General features: G+C 39.3%; 1 protein-coding gene across 5 annotated transcripts in view; it reads right to left on the minus strand.

Annotated features, from left to right (window-relative positions):
- Window positions 1-20,499, minus strand: part of znf536 (zinc finger protein 536) — a 576,486-nt gene extending 555,987 nt beyond the window's left edge. For 3 of the 5 annotated variants that reach the window (XM_060838080.1, XM_060838084.1, XM_060838083.1), the window contains exons 1-2: window positions 20,295-20,499; window positions 7,818-7,934 (exon numbers count right to left, since the gene is read on the minus strand). The gene's annotated coding sequence lies outside the window, so the exon portion shown is untranslated. Of the gene's footprint in view, window positions 1-7,817; window positions 7,935-17,618; window positions 17,705-19,598; window positions 19,665-20,294 lie in introns of those variants that run through there. The other 2 variants (XM_060838081.1, XM_060838082.1) reach the window with 2 other exon arrangements.
- Window positions 20,500-22,026: the final 1,527 nt, after the last annotated feature.

Below are 22,026 nucleotides of genomic sequence, written 5' to 3' on the forward strand. Positions count from 1 at the left end.
ACATCACTGGTCCACTATTCAAAGGATCAAGGCTGATATGATTATCGTCTTACCTTCCCTTTCCTGGCTAGTCCATATCCCTTGAATTGCTTGTCAATTAAAAGTGTAACTGAGACTCGAATGTATTCAATGAGCCAACCTACACTGCTCTCTGGACAAGAAAATTTAAAAGACAAACAATCCTCCAAGAGAAGAAATTCCACATCTCTATCTTAAATGGGAGACTGTTTACTTTTAATCTGTGTTCCTTATTCCTAGATCCTCCAACGAGAGTGATTCACTTCAAAAGCAATCCTTTATTTTCCATGTCTTTGCTGCATCTTGAATTAATTTTAAGACACTACATAAGTGTAATAGCTTTGATTCCTGAAATAACAGAAAGACCACACAATCTTATGTTTTAGTTTCAGAACATCTCTTATGATAACAGACCTCAAATTAGTGGATATTGCAGAATGAATAGAACCTCTAATAATTGCATGATTGTGACATAAATGTTATTTCAAAATGGTAGCAAATATTCAGCCACAAACCTGAGATTTAACAAAACTAAACTTACTTCAACAATAATTTGCAAGTAGCACATTGTCTTTTTGAAAGTTGAAATGTTTCCACAAACATATCTTCCATGAAAGGTACATCAGTATCAAATCATTTGACAAAAGTAGTAAGTTTCATATCTCCTGACATGTATATCAGCAACACATGCCATTATCACATCATCGGACAAGTATACTAATATCATACGTCTGACAAGTACACTGCACTCCTATTAGTTTACTGGTATTACATTTCCTGACAGGTACACCAGAGTTATATAATCTGACAGATATACGTTTATCACATCATCTGATAGCCAATAGTAATATTACACCTCCTGACAAATATATCAGTTCACAGTAACACAAGCATGCTGCTATGTAACCTTCCAAGAAGAATAGCAGTGTCAGGTTTCCTGACATGTATACCAACATCAGATTTTTCAACGAGTACACCAAAATCCTATCCCAATAGAAATAAAGCTGTCTGAGGAATCTAAATGATTGTTAGACAATGTTGTTACAACTTAGTTTGGAATAGGTTTCTGTTATTACACAACAACAAAAAATGTATAAAGTACAACAAACTGTTTTCATTCTAATATAACTTTGCATTTTTTTACACAAACAAGTAGTATCAGAAAACAGGTGATAAACTATCTATTTTTCACTTTAATATGTTGGGCTACCCTTACACATTTTAAAAGTCTATTATGAATGAATGAATGATTTTATTGTCACATATATCTAGGAATGATTTGGAGATGCTGGTGTTGGACTGGGGTATATAAAGTTACAAATCACACAACACCAGGTCACAAACACCTAATGAAGGTGCGCCACTCCAAAAGCTAGTGCTTCCAATTAAACCTGTTGGACTATAACCTGGTGTTGTGTGATTTGTAACTATATCTAGGAAGATACAGTGAAAGGCGCTTCGCTGCCACAATCTGCTGCCATTTTCAGTTATAAAAATAATATAAATAAATTACTTAAATAGAGTTCACCTTCTGTTCAAATGGGATCTCAAACATGGCTCCATGGCTTCTGCAAGGTGTTCTGGGCCTACTGCTACCAGAGTCCCGACTCCAGGCACTATTGCTGCTGCCAAGAGCCCAGGCTCTGGGCCTACTGCCACCAAAGTCCCCTTTCCGGGCACTGGCACTGCCACCAGGATTCCCGATCCGCACTGCTGATGCTGCAGTCACCGCCCCACTGAAACCACTCCGACGTCAGAGATGAACAAAGATAGAAGAAAAGATGAAAAGGAGAGAGAAGAAAGGATGCTACCAACCTGGAGTGGACGGGCTCAGGAGTCCGACCACTACCTATCATTACAGCACAGGCATCTTGAAAAATTATGAAGGTGGATAAATTGACATTTCCAATTTCAGGCACATATGGACATAATGTTTAGGGAGGTACATTAGTAAGTTTGCCGATGACACCAAAATATGAAGTGCAGTGAACAGCCAAGAAGGTTACCTCAGAGTACAACGGGATCTTGATCAGATGGGCCAATGAGTTGAGGAGTGGCAGATGGAGTTTAACTTAGATCAATGTAAGGTGCTGCATTTTGGAAAGATAAATCAGGGTATGATGAATGCGCTTAATTGTAAGGTCCTGGGGAATATTGCTGAACAAACAGACAGTGCAGGTTCATAGTTCCTTGAAACTAAAGTCACAGGTGGACAGGATAGTGATAAAGGCATTTGATATGCTTTCCTTTATTGGTCAGTGCATTAAGTATAGGAGTTGGGAGGTTATGTTACAGCTGTACAGGACATTGGTTAGGCCACTTTTGGAATACTGTGTTCAATTCTGGTCTCTACTACAGAAAGGATATTGTGAAACTTATAAGGTTTCAGAAAAGGTTTACAAGGATGTTGCTAGAGTTGGAGAGTTTGAGCTATAGGGAAAGGATGAATAATCTGAGGATGTTTTCCCTCAAGCATCAGAGGCTGAGGGGTGACCTTATAGTTTTATAAAATCACGAGGTGCATGGATAGGGTAAACAGCCAAGGTCTTTTCCCCAAATTAGCAGAGTCCAAAACTAAAGAGCATTGGTTTAACATGTGACTGCAAAAATAAAAACGGACCTAAGGGGCAACCTTTTCACACAGAGGATGGTATGTGTATGGAATGAGCTGCTGGAGGAAGTGGTGGAGACTGGTACAATTACAACAATTAAAAGACATCTGGATGAGTATATGAATAGGAAGGGTTTAGAAGGCAATGGGTCAAATTGGACTTGACTAATTTAGAATATCTGGTCGGCAAGGACGAGTTGGACCAACGAGTCTATTTCCATGCCGATGTATGACTTTATGTGAACAATAGTCCAGTAAGGTTACACAAATATAACTGAAGTCACAGATGTAAGATATCCTTGATTTCAAAAACTGTTCTCTATTCACATAAATTTTCATGCTTTTTTCAGGGAGAATGATTGATCATTTGCTTAAAACGTGATTTCAATAAATTGGGGGAACACTTCAATTGTAGTTCACAGTACTAACTGTGCAAAAGAACAAGCATTCTTCTTACAATTAGTTCAGTATACTCATTAACAGGTCCAAGTTCAAAAGGGAGCAATTTTGCCTTTCATGTATTATTGGTTGTTATTTGAAATTATTCATAACTAAATTTCAAACAAAAAAAGTTGCACTTTTGCAGTAAATGAGAAAAAAAGCAATATTGGCAGTATATATTACACACAGAATGCAAACAGATGACTTCAAGGAGAATTATTGACCTTTGATTAATTTCAATGTTTATTATCCCCATAGCATCACATACCATAAATATAACTTGTTGTTGTGGAGGTCCTTTTTTCATTATTATTACTTTAGTTTATTAGCACATTTAGACAGGTTAATCCAATTACACAAGAAGGCCATCTAATATTATTTTGTGGTCTCAAGATAATTAAAAAGAACAAATGCCCATGAGGCCATGTAAAAAACAAGAATGCATAGCCAATATAAAAATTATAACATATTGTAATGAACCTGTAACAAATCAAGTAATTCTTTTGCATATTGAAATTATGTCCACTATAAATGTTACACACTTCAAAAAACTGTAATTGTTCACTCTCAGCTGCAATGAGTATCATTCCGAGCCATTTTCTTCAAATGTTTTGCCCTTTTTTTTAACCAAAACATAGCCATACTTATAAACCTAGCTGACTGAGTTGCTGCTTCCTCCTTCAATACAATTGATGCTACTTTTTGTACCATGCAAAAATTGATAACATTCATCTGTGCAAACTCAGTTATGCTAGACGTTTGTTCTGTCCAAGAGGGAGAATTTTGCTTACGCGTTGATCTTCAGCTAAAATCACAGCTAGGAACTATTGACATTCACTCTGTTAAGTGAGATATATAACACACTTAAACCTGTACCATTCTTCATTGAAATCCTCAAACATGTTAACTGCTGGCCGACAAAAATCTATCTATATTCAGAAACATACATATGAATGCATCAACATACCTGTATTGCACGTGAACACATACAAACATTCCAAATTAGCTTTACCAACAGATATTAAGCTATTAACTATCAAAGTTATGGCAAAATTTGGAGGAGATATTGCCATAAATGGATTAAATTATGTTATACACTAGAATCTACTATGTATATTTGCTTTAAGTACATCTAGAAGAGCTGTCGGGTATATTCCCCTTCAAAAACAAAATGCCTAAACAGGGTCTTGTGCATGGATCTGAGTTACTATAATGATATCATGACCATAAAATTTGAAAATTCAAAAACAGACAGTAGATCATGATGTCTGATTAACCAATTGCTGTTGCTTCTGATACCATCTCCAGATTTAAACTTCGCAGCCTGCAACCAAATCTAAGTCCACAGTTGAGTGGCTGCACATCTGATCAGGGACTCAAAAATCACTAGAGGCCAATGCAAGTGTAAGCTAGCTCAAAGTCAGCCGGCACACTCTGGCTGGAATGGGTTGTTAAAGCATTGGGAAAGCACATCTGGGAAAGGTGCAAAAATGACACAACAGGTACCAGGATTTTCCGATGCTTAGTGGAGGCCTTGGAATTGCAAGTGAGGAGACACTTCACCAATGCATTATGGGAGGTGTGTGGCAGGGCAGTAGGGAGATGGAGAATTACAGAAAGCCCTCTTGACAAACTGACAGACGTTAACATCAGGAACCTATCCCTGAGGCAGTACCACAACAAGTCCAATGACCTCATATGAGTGCAGGAGACAGGATCTGCATGGGATTGTACATTCTGCATGAGGGGGTTGCAGTCAGACTAGGTTATAGGAGAGTGAGCTGATGTAAAGTTTTCTGCAGAGATCTGAGCTAAGTCTTTAATATAAGTGTATATAATAATAAGGCGAATGGGTACAAACTGAAATACTTAGTGTATTGACAGGCCTGGCAAAATTTGAAAGGAGCATGGAGAAGACCAGTTCCATTATGGCCATAATTCACCATTATGCTCAAAACACCACTGTTCGAGTCAGTAACAGAGAAAAAGTAAAAGTGAATGACTGTTAGAGAATAGGAAATTGAAGTTGCATTCACTGATACAACAGGTAGATAAGTCAATCACAGAAAGACCAGCCAGAATGTAGGTTTGTGCATGGGACATCATGTCTCACAAACTTGATTGGGTTTTTTGAGAAATTGACCAAAAAGATTGATGAGGGCAGAAATGGTAGGCTTAATAAAGCCTTTGACAAGGTTCCGCATAATAGACTAATTAATAAAGTTAGATAACATGGGATTCAAGATGAGCTTACCTGTAGATACAGAATTACTTGACAGTAGGCGACATAGGGGGGAGGGTTGTTTTTTGGAGTGAAGATCTGTGACCATCAGTGTTCCATAGGGGCTCCACTTTTGTTTCTCATTTATGTAAATGTTTTGGATGAGAATATCATTGGCCTGTTTAGTAAGTTTAAGGATGACTTCAAAATTATTGGTATCATGAACAATGAAGAAAGTTATCTAAAATTACAAAGTGATCTTGATCAATTTGGTTAATGGGCAGGTGGAGTATAATTTGATGAATGCAAGGAATTGCACTTTAGTATAGGGCAGGAATTATAGAATTAATGGTAGAGCCGTGGGTAGTGTTGTAGAAAAGAGAGACCTCAGGGTTCAGGTATACAATTCTTTGAAATTTGCATCAAAGGTAGACAGGATGGCTAAGAAGGCATTTAGTATGCTTGCTTTCATTGCTCAGACCTTTTAGTATAGGAATTGGGACTTTATGTTCAGGTTGTACAGGATGTTGCTGAGGCTTCTTCTGGGGTACTGCATGCAGTTTTGGTTGCACGGCTAGAGGAAGCATATTATTAAATTGGAGTGGGTTCAGAAAACATTTACCAGGCTGTTGCAAGGAATGGAGGGTTTGAGTTATAAAAATAGGCTGAATAGGCTGGGAGTTTACTCGCTGGAGTGTAGCAAATTGAGGGGTGACCTTATAAAGATCTATATAATCATCAGCGGCATAGATAAGGTGAATAGTGTGGGTATTTTCCCGAGAGCAAGGGAGTTCAAAACTAGGGGGCATATTATTAAGGTGAGAGGAGAAAGTTTCGAAAAGATCGTGAGAGGCAACCTTTTTTTTACACAGAGTGTGGCATGAATTGCTAGAGAAATTACAGGTACAAATTCAACATTTAAAAGACCTTTTAGTAAGTACATGAACAGTAAAGGTTGGGAGCGATATAGGCCAAAAACAGATGAGAGGGACTATTTTAGTTTGGGAATATGGTCAGCATGGATTAGTTGGTCCGAAAGGTCTGTTTCCATGTTGTATGACGCTATGACTCTATAATAGATATCAAGGTTGCCTTCTCCCTCCCTCTATCCTCCACAGCTTGTTGTCATATAGCTTTCAGCAATGCCTACTTCCTGGTGATTGTAAGGTTGTAAAGCATGCAGCAGACCACATTGAATTTTGATATGCCCTCTACCACGTAGCACAGGGCTCTTCCAGAGTAATCTAGGCTTCCAAAGTGTTGCTTAAACACACCAATGATCTGATCACCTTTTCTGCAGCAACATGGCTTTTGCTGTACAACGCTCACAAGGGCAGGGCTTGTAAGTTTATCATAGCAGCAGATTTCCCATCATTAATAGCCACCCTTCTGATTCAATGTGGTGACATAATGCAAATAGTAAAACATACTGCTATAGAATGAAGTCATCATGAATACCTCAAGGCCAGTGGATCATGTTGGAATTATAATAGCACCCATTGTATTAAGCATCCAAATATTGCAATCTTTGACTTTGAAGTAAAGTTTCATGTTCCATTTGTGGAATCGTAAACAACTCTACAACTTTGTTGTGAGCTTTAAAAGCAGTTGTTGTCAAAAGTTTTAAACTGAGCAACCTTTGCAATGCATTTAAATACTTACTGAAACTAATTCTGCATCTCTTAAGTAATATCCTTTTCTAGTACAAGTTAAAAGTGACATGCAGCACAAACAAGACTCAAAATATCACAAAGCATCAGCTCTCTCACACTAGTGCAGTTTGGTGAAATTTAACAAACTAACTCAATTTCAAACTCATTTCTGGTATACTGAAATGGAACAGCAAAGTGAGCTGGCAATATATGAGTCGAGGCATTCATTTCACTAATGTGCTCACAGGTTTAAGTCCTGCTGGAAGCTGATGCTACACTCTGCCAGCTGTGCTTACATTGTATGTTTTATGGTAAATTGAAAACTCTTCAACTACTCAAGATTGAAAATTCAGCATATTTGGCAGTGGTGTCACTTGTGTTTAAATCCTGGGTCATTGACCTCTGAATAATGACCAGAGTTATGCAGCCTCTTCAACAATGTAATTGCTTTTCTTGAAATTGCAGATGACAATCAGACTTCAAATGAGGATCACACATCAGGATTAACATATGAGAGAGAAAGAGGACCTTGTCTCCATCTTCTTAACCCAATTTGAGATCTCATAAAGCTTTCAGCCCAAAGTGCATATTTGACTTACATTTTATCTTTTTTGGTCCCTCAAGAAAGATGATAGGGAGGGGGAGGGGTTCAGTGACAGTAAGGATTATAAAAGTGAGGACGAAGCTCAATCTCACATGAATTAATAACAGAGAGCGACAAACCATTGAATACGAAACATCAGACCTCTCCTCATTTTTACAAGCCTCCCCAGCATATGAAAATTCTATTAATATACACAAACATCATCACACTAATTCCATTGAAGATTTGACAATAAATTTATAAATAATAAAACAGCATCAGCTGTCTCACCGTGGTTGAATTATATGTCTTGCCAGCCAACAGTAGAATAGTTTTGATGGTGATTATGCCAAGACTCAAATTCTAGATTGTCCCACAACTCAATGGTGATGTGTCTTAGCAGGTAACCTACAATGGAAGAGAAATAGCAGAAAATAGGGAGAAAAAATATATCAAAACAATTATTGTTAATTCAATAATAAAATCCACTGACCAGGAATTTTATCGTGCAAATTTAAGCAATAATTTCACCAATGAAGGCTCTTGGGTTGTATTAGATTAACCATTTCATTTAGTAATATGATCAGTTATCAATTATCACATCAAATTGCAGAGTAGTTTTCTGAGTATTTGCAGAAAGCAAAAACGTTTCACACAAACCCAAGACACTTTGAAAATTATGGTATGCTTCCTGCACTATTCTCTCCATCTGAAAGGTTGTAGCTTGAAGCCCCAATTTGTGAATTAAGCACAAAATTCATTTGACAACCTTCAGTGAGTGTAGAATTGTTGCCGGTGTTGTATTTTGGTCCTACCTCTGGAGCTATAAACACAACATACTGTTGAACTATATGACAAAGAGCAAGTAAATTTCCAGATTCATGTACAATGAAAAACTAGTTAACTGATTACTCATATCATATGGGATATTGCTGTACACAGAATGATTACCATAGACAAAATAAACAGGAATGCACTTCAGTGTTTTTGAATATCCAAAGGACATAATAAGGAACTTTATAAAACAGTCTCTTGCATTTAATCTTAAACTGTTTTGTTTTGTAGGCCAGTATAATTTAATTGCAGTTCATTTATTTCAAAAAAAATACTTTACAAAAATACAAAGTTGAAATTTTGCAAAATGTATATTATTTGAGTAGTCAAGAGAATAAAGAAGTGACTAAATTTGATTTCTTTTTTCAGCACAACAGTTGCAACTCTAGTTGTGCATTCTACTTGCTACCCAATAAACATATTTTTCTATTGTCACTTTGGATAGAATTTAGCACAACACATTGAAGAGTGCATCATAGCACAAAGCACCATAGAATTGGAGAGATGTAGATGAGCAGTAATCCTAGCAGTAGAAATGGGTGGTTGAATCAACAGCTATCAAATAGCAATGAGATGGCGAACCTACATCAATCGTTAGGAACTTGTAATCTATTGTTGCCACTCGTCAATTACTCTCCAAAGCACTCACAATCCTAACTTGGAACCCTATTGCCATTCCTCCAGTATGTTTAAGACCTGAAATCCCTTCCTACAGCACTGTAGGTGTACCTACACCATATGGGCTGCAAAACTTCAAGAAGGCAGGTCACCACCTATCTCCAAGTTATAATTGGAGATAAGCAGTAAATGCTAGTTTAGCCAGTGGCAGCCCCATCCTGTGAATGAACAGAAAAAGGCTGTGAACAATATGCATGCAGCTGACCTTTTGGGATTATGCAACTGGGCCATCGGATCCCTAACAAGTGAAAGCTGATAGCATTGAAACATGGAAGGACCCACCTAGTGGAAGGCTCGACATTTCGTTGTTACATTCCACAAAAGGCCAGAAGGATGACCCAACAGCAGCATAACTTTGCATTCCAGAATATAGTCGCCACTCATTATTTTTATTGAGAGTAATCCTACTGTACTGGAGCATGGTTCAAGATTAATTTCTATGACTAGGGTAGTTCAGCCTTCTTTTTTTTAGGAAGATCACAGTTGGCCACATGAACAGAGCATTTCCAAGATAGGTGGCTGCAGGGACCACAGATACCATTAATAGTGAGTGAAATAAAAGAGAACCTGTCCTCATCACATAACTAGGATGGCGACACTCTCCTGCCTCTTCGGAGTCTGTGAGACTTTCTCCTCTGCCAGCAGGATCCTATCTCCCAGACTAAGTAATGTCCCATGTCATTGTTATATTTTTTCCTTTTCATTACAAGCCATTGTCCTTCATCTCCATTCAAACTCCCTCACCCCACCTCATTCCCCTCACCAACTACCGCCCCCCCCCCCCCACCCCCACCAACTCCTTTTACTGGTCACTATCTCAGGCTGAAATAAACCATTTGCAACCCTAACATCCGATTTGACCTTGAATTGTGCTTCTGACTCTTAATCTACACTATCACAAAATTGGATAACACAGTCATTTTCAGCCCTACCTCATCTGTGAGAGGTCCTCATTCATGCTTTTCTTACCCTGAAACACAACTACTTCAAGGCACTTCAGGCTGGGTCCTCATTTTCTACCCTCCATAAACCTGAGTTTATCCAAATTCTACAGCTTGTATTCTAACACAGACTAGGTTCCAATTGTCAATTTCCCAGTGCTCATTGACCTATAGTAGTTTCTTATCCATCAATGATTTCATTTTAAAATTTTTATCCTCAAGTTCAAATCTCTCAATGGTTGCACATCTCTTTACCAATGAAATTTCCTTTGCCCAACATCCCACCAAGAACCTTGCAATCTTCAAAGTCTGTTTCCTTAGTTTCAGTCACTACTTTCACCCAATCATTGGTGCTATGCATTCAGCTGTACAAGTTCTAAACTCTTAAATTCCCTTCATTCTGGCACACCACCTCTCTCTCTTCCTTCAGGACATCCTTTAAAATGCTCTATTTTAGATGAACTATTCATCATCCAGGCTAATACACCATCTTGGGTTTGTTGTCACTTTCTCTCTGAGTACACTGCATTGAAGTATTTATTCCTATATTAATGATATTACACAAATGCTAGTTGTTATTGAAGTTTCCATACTTTAAAGATGTGGTGGATTGTGATGGGATTTGGAATAAGTATTAATAATAATAAAATTATTCTTATCTTTCCTGTGCAATATATATTTCTGATCCAAGGTGTCACACAATCAACAGCAACAACAAAGCAAATTTGCTACAGTTAATCTATGGAAAAAACTGGTGGCTTGACCATATCCAGCAATTTATTTTGGGATTGTCATTAACTGCACAGAAAATATGTGTCAGGAGCTGGTTCATTAACACAATAAATTATATAAAAACTGCTGTGTCTTGCATATGTTTTTGATCAAATTATTTGATTATAGTGCAAATTCACCTCTACCAAGCAGCAGGTAAGAATCTTCTAGGAAGACACGATTTTGACAAAGGAGCCATTGATTCCTTTTACTTCTCTGCTTAGGAGAAATCATACAATAAAGCTCTAGTTCCACTATATCAGAATGACAAGTAGATCTCACATAAAAGTTAACACATGACTCTTTATCAATTCTGATTAAGCTTTATAAATTTTTTTTATCCAAAATTTCTGCTACACAATGGCTTGTATATAAGCACCTGTTCTTGTTTAAAGCACACTGGAATCAGTTTCTGATTGACATCAAATAGAGATCACGAATCAGGCACAGGACCAGCTGAGGAGAAAATGCTCACAAATGACGAACGACTGAGCCTAACCAGAACAGAATCAAGAGTATTCTACTTGAAGAATAATATGAGTATAAGAAAAGTGACGGGAATCACATGAAATTATTTGAAAAGCTGAAAAACCCTGGATGAGGTGTAAGGCATGGTGTCATATCCAGGTGAAATTAAAATCAGAAATTATTTCCTATTTACTGACGTCCAATATTTTGTCTCTTCTATCTTTTTTCCAAATCTCATGCTGTGTTGTCTGAGATGAAAAAGTTGGTAGTCAGGATTGTGAATGTTTGCAAGATTGTCCTTATGCTGACCACAATCAGCTTTTAAATAAGGCCACCTTGTAGAGTTGGAAAATTGTCCGCATTAATGCTTCCTTTCTTCCAACCTACACAATCTACCCAGGAATATTGAAAGTGCATGACATCTTGGAAAGCAGTTAAGTTAACAACCAAATCTGGACTTCCTGCTGAAGATCTAAATTAGAATGTATCATTCATTGTTAGTATCACAGTAAAGCACAAGTCGTGGGTGAACCAGTAGTAGATTCTAAATGTAGATAGAACAGTAGAAAGTTAAACTTTCAAATCAAAACCGAGCGTATATTTTGCAAGCTCAGGAGATTACTGAACAGACTGCATGCTCATTGCTGAAATAAAGGTGATCCCATACAGGTTAGGAGCAGGAGTACCCCATTTGGTTCTGCCATTAGACAAGGTCAGAATCAATCTAATTGTAGTCTGAATCCATCTTCTTAGCTACCTTGTGGATAAAGAACCTATCAATCTCTACCTTAAAAATATTCAGTACCCCTGCTTCCAGCACTGTCAATGAAGAGAATTTCACAGAGTCATAACCCTCTGACAGATAAAAAAAACTCTTCCTCTCCACCTTAAATGAGAGACCTCTCATTTTTAAACTGTGTCCCTAGTTTCAGTCTTTCCAATAAGTGAACAGATATCTTGTCAGCATCCATCCTGTGAACTCCCCTCAGGATCTATGTGTTTAAATAAAATCACTTCTGATTTTTCTAAACACATAGCATGCTCTTTCCTAAATAGGGAGACTGAAACTAATAATGTCCAATGTTTATCAGATCTCTACCTTTTGTAGAATAAATATAACATTTTGCAACATTCCATAGAGTTCTTTGCTCTCATAATGAATGGATTTTGATTATAATTTTTGGTTTTGCAAAAATGTGAAGAAGCTTAACTCTAATAGTGAAATTTTCTCTGGTACAATTTTTTAAATATATTTTTCCTTTGTGATTTTTATCAGAGTATTGTCCATTTTAAATAATATTACTCCAGACCTGAAAGTTCAAAGTGATTTTGCCCAATGTACATCAGTGTCACTGTCAGGAAAATGCCTCATACTCAATCAATGTGACATTTTCTGAGTCCCACTTCACCCATGCCATGGTTAGTCAGTGTCACATTCTGAACAGTTTTGTGTTGTAGTCAATGTTCACTAAGATATGGATGGTAATTTCTCAAACTCATCTTACATCAACATTTTACAAGTTATTATCTTAATTGGATTCCAATCCAAACCCAAAAGCACAACAGTCATTGTATAATTCAGTAAATCACACAACTCCTGTGAATCACCCCTCATCACAACCTTCTGTCAGGTAGTGGCATGACATGGTAGCAGTCAGCATGAAAATGCTCAACTGTCACAAACTGTCAGCAATGTACCAACTTTTTATCCCTCTGCCCTAATATTATTTTATGTGAATAGGGTGGGACTGTTTTCCCTGGAGTGTCGGAGGCTGAGGGGTGACCTTAGCGAGGTTTATAAAATCATGAGGGGCATGGATAGGAGAAATAGACAAAGTGTTTACCATGGGTGGGGGAGTTCAGAACTAGAGGCCATAGGTTTAGGGTGAGAGGAGAAAGATATAAAAGAGATCTAAGGGGCAACGTTTTCGTACAGAAGGTGGTGCATGAATGAAATGGGTTGCCAGAGGAAGTGGTGGAGACTGGTACAATTGCAATATTTAAAAGGCATTCAGATGGATATGTGAATGGGAAGGGTTTAGAGGGATATGGGCCATGTGCGGGCAAATGGGACTAGATCAGGTTGGGATATCTGGTTGGCATGGGCAAGTTGTCCAAAGGGTCTGTGTCCGTGCTGTACATCTCTATGACTCTGTGACTTGGTCTCTAATTTTTTTCAAGTCCCTGTTAAGCATCATTGGGTGTTTCATTACTTTTAAGGTACTTTATAAATATAATTTGCTGCTCTTTTGTTGTGGTGTAAGCAGGGTGTGTTTGAACAACTATCACCACAGAATGTTCAGTGGTAGTTATTAGTTGTGAGTTGCTACAATTACTGCTGGCACCCATTGTTGCTAGCCACAGAATTGATGGAACTTGTTCGATTACGTTAGCCTTTAAGTAGCAGTAATAGTTATTTCCAGTTATGTCATACATATTGCCTTGTCCATAGTAAAACAAAATCACATGGTAATGTTGAATTGTAGAAGATAAAGCATAAAGTATTCTGGGAAACAATCTGAAGATTATTTTTCTGATGAAATGTCAAAATTGCATGTTTAATTTATTGTGAAACTCATCTCCATGTTGAAGGGAAACAATATGTAGTATTACAATGAAACCCATAAAAGGTAGCAGATTATGTTGTCAGGCAATTTTCCAAAGGACATGATAACTAGAAATTACATTATTGTTACAAATTGCTGAATTGCATGTGAAAGATTATATTGATGACCATAGGAATCTTCATAACCTATGCAGCTGTAATTGTTGTTAGTAAAGTGATGACCGTCCTGAACAGTCAATTCAGCATCTAGGAAAGGTCTGAGTGTGAATGCAAGTGAGAGGCCAAGAGATCACAATAGACCAGTTAGTGATGTGCAGATGGAAGCAATACAACTTTGTTATTTCAAAGAAAATCAATTAATATCTCAAATGCTAATTGTAAGATTGCTAAAAGTTTCAAAAGATATCCTTTCTTTTTAGATCTTTGGATGTTCAGAATACCACATTATTAATCAGAAGATTTTGATCCATCGTTTCGCAAATTTATTTGGTGAGTGGCTGGCTTCAGAGAGGTTCATGTTTACTTTATATCTTGTTGCATACCACCAGACAACTTGCATATTCATTAAATGACTTCGCTGGTTACATGATCACATCATTGTTTAATATCACACAAATCTCATATGGTTAAAAAAATAGATGTCTGGAACACAGTAAGGCTCAAGGAAAATTCTTCAAAGCATCCAATTTCATCGAGTTCTGAGTTTAAGTGCTTATTATTGTCTCCTTTTGGATTTCAAAGGAAATCAGTAACAAGCCAAGACTTTTGCCATGGTTCAAGATTGAAATTCTGAGAGTTGAACGGAAGCAAAGGCATGATTTGTGTATTTCATGCAAAACTCCCTACCAAATGGATACAACTTGGTATCAATTTAGTACAACTCTGGACGTAACACAAACTTATGCCATTGGCAATCAACTTTGTTCACAATTGACTGGTGCCATTTTGATACTTGGGAATATTAGCTCTATAATTCATATAGCCTCTGTGAGTGTGTGTATACATATATATCAGCTGAGAAAGTTGATGAAAAGACCTAGGCTCAGATGATTGGGCAGCACAGACTATTATTTCACTGTTGTTAGCCTCTCTGGCCAAGAGATGCTAATTCACAGGGTTTGGGTCTGTCTGTCTGGCAGTGCAATGCTATCATTATCAGGCAAAAAAATCAGCCAGGCGTTTAATGGTGGAATCAGGAGACATTTGCACTCCCAGGATCACCATGACATCATGTGTGTGTGTGTGTGTGTGTATACATATATATAAACATATATACATATATATCAAATGAGAAAGGTGACGAAAAGACCTAGGCTCAGATGATTGGGCAGCACTATTACTTCATTGTTGTTAGCATCATGTTCTATGTTCCATAACTTTGCCTTTGTTTTTAAATCATCTTTGCAGGTGTTTTAAGCCTGTTGTAGTTCTGTTTTGTGGTTAATATTTGACTAATCCAAAATGAGATAACGTGGCATATGAAATATTAAATCCAATAGTAGAGTATTGTTAACTGTGATAACGTTGGGTAAATGTAAATCGACAAAGATAGACTCCAAAAACATCTGAAATTTTAGGACCTATAAATATGGACAACTTTGTTCGCGGGACTGCAATCAAGTTGTTCACCAGGATAGATGGAAAAGTATTTGAAACTGTATCAGGATAAATGAAATATTTTGCAATGGCGTGTTCTGAAGAGGGTGTAATTAAATCAAAGTTTCCTACTCAATAATAGAGGGAAAACATAAGGACTGAACCATGAATTTTACATTTCTTGTACCCGTAATTATTTCAGATCATTAGGAGTCACATTAATGATATACATTTAAAATGTTCTGGTGATCGCTGTCACTTTGACGTTCTCCTTCATCTAATTCTATTCATTGCGACGTGTCTATGACCAACATCAATAGCACTTGATAACCAACTCATTATTCCTTTTTTCACTCTCCTCGAGCCTGGTTACACACAGCCGTAAAACTCATCCCCGAAATACCTACGAAGTTAGGAAATTCACAGTTAATTCCTTCCAGTGGCCCAGGCAACCTGTTTGCTCTCTGGCGTCAATTAGATCTTTTTTTAAAAAAAAGAGGAACCTCTGTTATGAAGTTGGTTCCTCTTCTTAATGACTGTCTGGTTTTACCATCATGAGATATAAAACTGAATACACAGTACCATAAATCCTTCTTTTCAATTATTTTGCAAGAAGCAATGAATTATCTGAAAATGTTGGGTGTGTAACATTGATAACAAGACATTCAAATAACTATTAACTCTTAAAAGGAAAGTTTGTTCAAGGGTTAGTCTAAAAATGAATTTTAAGTGAGTCACTCAATGTAACAATGACCGTAATCCTTCGCATGGTTTGTGATACTGACATATTGAATGAAGAGAACGTATTTCGCACCAAACAATAATCTGACATTAATATTGCAGTTATGCCTCGTGCAGTCAGCACACAGGCACCCAGTTGTGCACTGTGATGGTATATGCCTTCTTTTTGGTAAATCAGGGACAGTATCAAAGTCGATCCGTAGGTTTTTTTTTATTATATGGTACGGCACAAAGAACACATAAGTTGAGGGAACACAAACACGCTACATAACAATTCGTCAAGTGTACCGTAACTTTGCACCGGCAGCGCTGTTGTTAGTTTCTTATCGGGGTCTAATGAGTTAGATATGGCTATAAAACGATCCGGAAGGCCATAAAGAAAACAGATAATCTACATTTATCTTAGTTGCAGACATGCTACCTTTCCAAAGGTAACTGGTGTATCATGCCTTGAGTTTCCACACACCCCCCACCCCCCCTTTCCGGGACTAAAAATCGTGCAAACGAGAAAGAAAGCAAGCGATTGTTGCAGCGATCAAGCTCCCCTCTCTGGTCAAGAGATGCTAATTCACAGGGTTTGGGTCTGTCTGTCTGGCAGTGCAATGCTATCATTATCAGGCAAATCAGCCAGGCGTTTAATGGTGGAATCAGGAGACATTTGCACTCCCAGGATCACCATGACATCATGTGTGAAACAGCCAAGCATTAGTGCTTGTCAACTGAAGAGGTCTTAACCACTCGACTAATGTCTTGGAAATGGATGTGCACTTCTCTCCCACATTAGCCACCAGACGGTGCCTAACTTTTCAAGAGACCAAAAGAAAAACCGAACAAGATGCAAAGACACCACCATGCACCAGCTTCTCTCTCTCTCTCTCTCTCTCCTCACTCCCAAACAAAAACTCCTCGGCAATATCCTGATCGCTCTACAGATTAAACTGGATCGGAGTAGGCACGTTGGAAACGGGAGGAGACTGAGAAAGTGGCGCGTCAACTGCAGCGAGATTTCTCTTTTTCTCTCAAAAAGAACGATCCTTGCATAATTAAAGGCGCGGGGCGTCAAACTGCTGCGCGGTCAAAAAAAAAGCTGCAGTCTGTAGTCTATTGTGACACGGTGACTGTAAACAGTGAAGGCTGAACTGGCAAAGTGTTAGCAAATGAGTGTTTGTCCTCCCTCCTTTCCCCTCCCCTCATTGACAGCACTTCTGTTTTGAGACTCTCCGTGTGTGTGTGTGTGAAATTCCAGCACTCCGCCTCACCTGTAAGCAGGCGGGAAGTTATGAAAGTCGACAGAAAACCTAAAAATCCCTCAGGCTAAAAAAAAAGTCCCACTATTGTACTTTAATAACCCGTGGCACCAGCCTTTGGAATGTTAGAAACATTGGTCAAACACTTCTGCTGGAACACATGCGGCTGAGCTGCCGCTGCAGGTCGCTCGGGTCATTTTCTGTTTTAATGGTGGGGGGAGGTGGGAGTTTGGTACAGAAGATGTTTTACCTTAACAATCATGCACGGCCCCCTCCGTATGACTTCGCCTTTGGGCACGACAAGTTTCATGAGATGTAGTGTAAGAGGCTAAGGAGATGAAGGTTAATGCGATGATGTACAGTAAGCTTCAACACAATACTGCTCTGGGGATGGGGGAGAGACAGACACAGAGAGAGAGAGAGATTTACAATACGACGTCAGTGTTACGTTTCAAACCATGTCTCTCTCTCTCTCGAAATTAATTAAAGCCCTTTTTTTTTGCAGGCGACCCCCAGGGCTGCCAGCAGCCCCGGAGAAAGCGGAGCTCTTTCCCCCCGGAGCACGACACCCACTTTGGGATCCCCGGGGTCTGGCCGTGCCTTCTGAAAGCTTGGCGGCCGAGACTTGGCCAAGGGCCCCCGGTAGGGTCACAGGGCGCGATCGCTGTTGAAATTCCGAGCACTCTATCATGCGCATTTGTACAATAAAGCAGCAGCAGAGCCCCGGAGCTGACAAATCACGTCTCCACCCGCCACTATCCCACTCACAAACAGCCAAAAGGAACCGTTAAACAATACAGCGCCCAGCGCCGCTGCGGGCTCTCAGTCACTTCCAACTCCCGGGCTCTGGACAACTACTTCAGGCAAAAGAGCAGCAGCCGTTGGCTTTGCACTTGGATTTGCAGAGAGATAGATCCGAGAGAGGCAAGGCGATCCCACTCGTTAATGTGGAGCGCAGCTTGGCACTCCTTAATGAACACAGGGATGTGTGGAATACATGCATTTATTTCCATTATTGTTCCAGGCTTTCTCTTGCTCGTGTTGAGTGCACGGCTGCAACAGATGGGATATTGAAACCATCGCGTTAACCTCGTTTTTTTTTATTTTTCCAACGTCCCCCGGCTTAAAGGGAGACGCTTCCCCCCCCCCCAAAAAAAAAGTACTTGGGGCGTGTGTACCACTGTCATTGTAAAGTCCCATTCGTTCGACTTTTAAAATGAAATGTTAGACTGGAAGAATTCAGCGGGAGTCGGGATAACCAAATGTACAGAAGGTAAATTAAACATTACGCCCCCCACCACCCCACCACACACACACATTCACATTTGAGAAGGAATTACAGTCTTGATGGCTCGAACAGGTGTTTCCCACACAACCTGTGTTTGCCCACACCCCCTATCCCTGACCATGCATGTGCTGGTTCCCTTTTGAAACGCTTCCGATCTGACTGGGACAGTTCTAACATCCCAGAAGTGCCACAACCTCACTGGGCGGCTGCTGCGAGGCTACGGCTCCCAACTGAAGGGGTCGGTCTGAGTACAAAATGGCAGGTCGCGGCGGTGCTCGCCTGTCCCTCCGGTTTTGACACATGGCCCACACTCTGGGGGTGGGGTGGGGGGGGGGACACCTTGCTGCTGATCCGGATGGAGTGCAAAGTCAGGTACGCGGAGGCACCAGACTCCTGTCTAACAACAGCAGGATGGGGGGGGGGGGGTGCAGGGAGGCGGGGAGGGTGGTGGTGGGGGCGGTTGGAGGTGGAGGGATTTCATGCGAGCGGCTCAACAAAGTTAAGTGGATAAAAAAAATTCGCCAAAAGTTTGGATGAGTGCCATTTTGCATTGTGAATAACTGTGGAATGTTGAGCACTTCAACCGGCTGTTCGTTTGCGAACTGGATTAATTCATTCCCACTGTGCTATTAAAGGCAGCAACATATTTTGTTGTTTAAAATTAAAACGGATGATTTACATACGCAAGTTCTACAGCGCCATTCAATGGCTTCTCGGCTGCTTTTATTATTTTCTGCTTTTTCCCCTGACAGCCCTGCATGCAAACGTCACTGGCATGGATATTTAATTATACTGTATTTTTTAATCACGGTGGAAAAGTAGGCCCCGTTGCGCTGCGTACAAAGAAACAAAAAAATAGTACAAACTGACTTTAAATCTCCGCAAATTGAGCACAGGGTGCCCCCAAATCTCAACACGACCCGGCGCATCCTTCTTCCTTACCTTAATTTTAACAGCAAAGCCTTGAAGAAACTCCTGCACGTAAATGAAGCGTTGTAAAAGATTGTGTTCAATGAATAATGAAGCATGTCCACATGATTGACTTGATCATTTTCTTGCACTGAGGGGGAAATAGTGGCTCTGCGTGTCACGTTTGTCCTTTAAGGATTGCTCTGCTAACTCTATCGCGCACATCCCGAGAAAGAGTCTTTTATTTAATCTGTCCCTTTCGGGATAAACGCGCTCAGTGATACTGATCACAGAACATCACAAGACATTCCCATGTTTTAGCTTTGACTCCCCCTATCTGGTAGGTGAAATGCATTGTACCATTAAAAAGCACTCCATTGTCGTCTTGGCATAATTCACAGCAACTAGATAGGTCTTGCGGCATTTAGCTTTGATGAGCCAAAGCTCAGCGCTTGATATAATAACGTACAAAGAATGTTCTATAGTCTACCATGTTTCCTCAACGTAGCGACTGCTAATATTAAGACAGAACAAGGCTGCTGTTGACCTTGAGCTCCTGTAAACACACTTATTTAAATCTAGGTCCTATCATTCTCCCTATCCCCACTCTGATTGTCAGACTTGTTATTCAGACATAACACATCTAGCTTTTGACTACCTCCCTGCCAGCGGCAGCTGGACCGTTTTCGCTGGATACAAATTGATCCTTTTTACAAACTAGTGTCTTACCTTTAGGGGGAAAAAAACAACACTATGAAAGTATTTTCTCGTCAAGATTGTGAGGTGAAATCCTCGTGGACAGTGGGTCACAAGCATCAGTCACAGCTTCGGCGCTTAGGAGAAGTAATCAGCGATAAAAATGACGTTGATCTCCACTGTAACCTTGTCGCGTATTTAATGTAAATAAGCTAGTTCTTTTCCCAATCGGTTGCGTATAAACATTAAGTGTCTTCAGCAGAGCTTCATAAGACTAGCATTAAACACGGACCGTGCACCGGAGCGACATTTTAAAAAATTGAAATATTTCAAGTGAACATCAAAATATAATTTTCTTAATTAATCACGTAGCTACCAGGGAAATTAGCATACGGTAATTAAACTTCGAGGGGGAAACGTCACAGTGGGCTGTGTGCGGTAACAATTCTGGTCCATCTGGAAAAATCCATCTCGATTTTTCTATCAGTAAACTTCTGGGATAAACTTAAGACTCAGTTAATTGCTGGTTTACTTTCTTTCAGTGCCTGGGAGGTGTATGATCTGGAAGTGCTACAAACGGCAGATTTCCCGCAGTCTGGACGGGTTATGCTTCTGTAGCACTGGATGTAATAGCAAAAGGCTGAATAATGCAATTATGGATTCAGTGTCCCTTAGTTGACAAAAAAAAAGCTGGTGCCTCAATAGAGGCTTTGTTGTGGGATTATATAATGATTGTGTTGTAATTATGGGAAAACGTTTAGTAATAAAATAACGTATCAAAATACTGGAATGGGCATCTTGTTGGAAAGCTTGTGCTCGATTGTGACATTAGTAACATGCTAAGAACAAATACACATGATTTTGAAGGTTTGACAATGAATAAAGGCTTGTCTGATGCGCATGATTAAAGTCAACAGACAGATCATTCAAGACGTCGAATTGCACCGTGTCATTCAGCGTTCTTGCAGGTAAACCTGTTTCCATCTTTGAATGACTGATACAAATTAAAATCTGGAAGGAAATCGGATTATATATGCGTTTTATGTCCCATAACTATATACTCCCACAAATTCCTCTGACATAAACAAAATTAAGAGGGAACCATAAAAAAATGCTAAACTAACAGAAATTATATTTGTCAAACTTCTCCATATTTCCCGGGGCATTAAGCCAAGACGCTGAAGTGGGTGTTCTGAACTCTTGATACAACTGTCCACCCCAGTCACAGCTTCACTTTTTTTAACATTTGTAAGTTTCCAGTATTAGAATGGACATTCTTTACTGATTTGATTTATAGTGTGAAAGAAAAATCTCTGATCGCTATCGAGTCAAATGCAGACGTCCAGGGTCAGGGACAACCTGTAAATGCCAGTGCACGCCCGGTGCACACACAAAAAAAGTTTATTTCCAACTTATGCACGGGGATAAAAACAGCACAAGGCGGACAGAAGCAAAGTCTATATTCACAGATCGCACGTGGACTCTTATAACCTGCATCTTCCCACGTACTCCAAGTTCACATTGTACACATTCTGCAGAGGTGTCAGCTTCAAGAATATAACTTGCCTTTAAAAATGCTCGGGCAGTACAACAATCAGCACAGACATCACATCAATAATAACACCACTTCAATTAGAATGATAACAAAAAGTGGAGGAGGACCAATGGGACATTCTTTACTCCAATTCTTCATGGCTTCAGCGATTATTTTCTGTTTTCTTTTGAACTTGTTATTGTAAGTCAAGTTGCACCATGACGATTCTTT

This window comes from Hemiscyllium ocellatum, chromosome 17 (assembly GCF_020745735.1).
Source record: "Hemiscyllium ocellatum isolate sHemOce1 chromosome 17, sHemOce1.pat.X.cur, whole genome shotgun sequence".
Classification (NCBI taxonomy): domain Eukaryota; kingdom Metazoa; phylum Chordata; class Chondrichthyes; order Orectolobiformes; family Hemiscylliidae; genus Hemiscyllium; species Hemiscyllium ocellatum.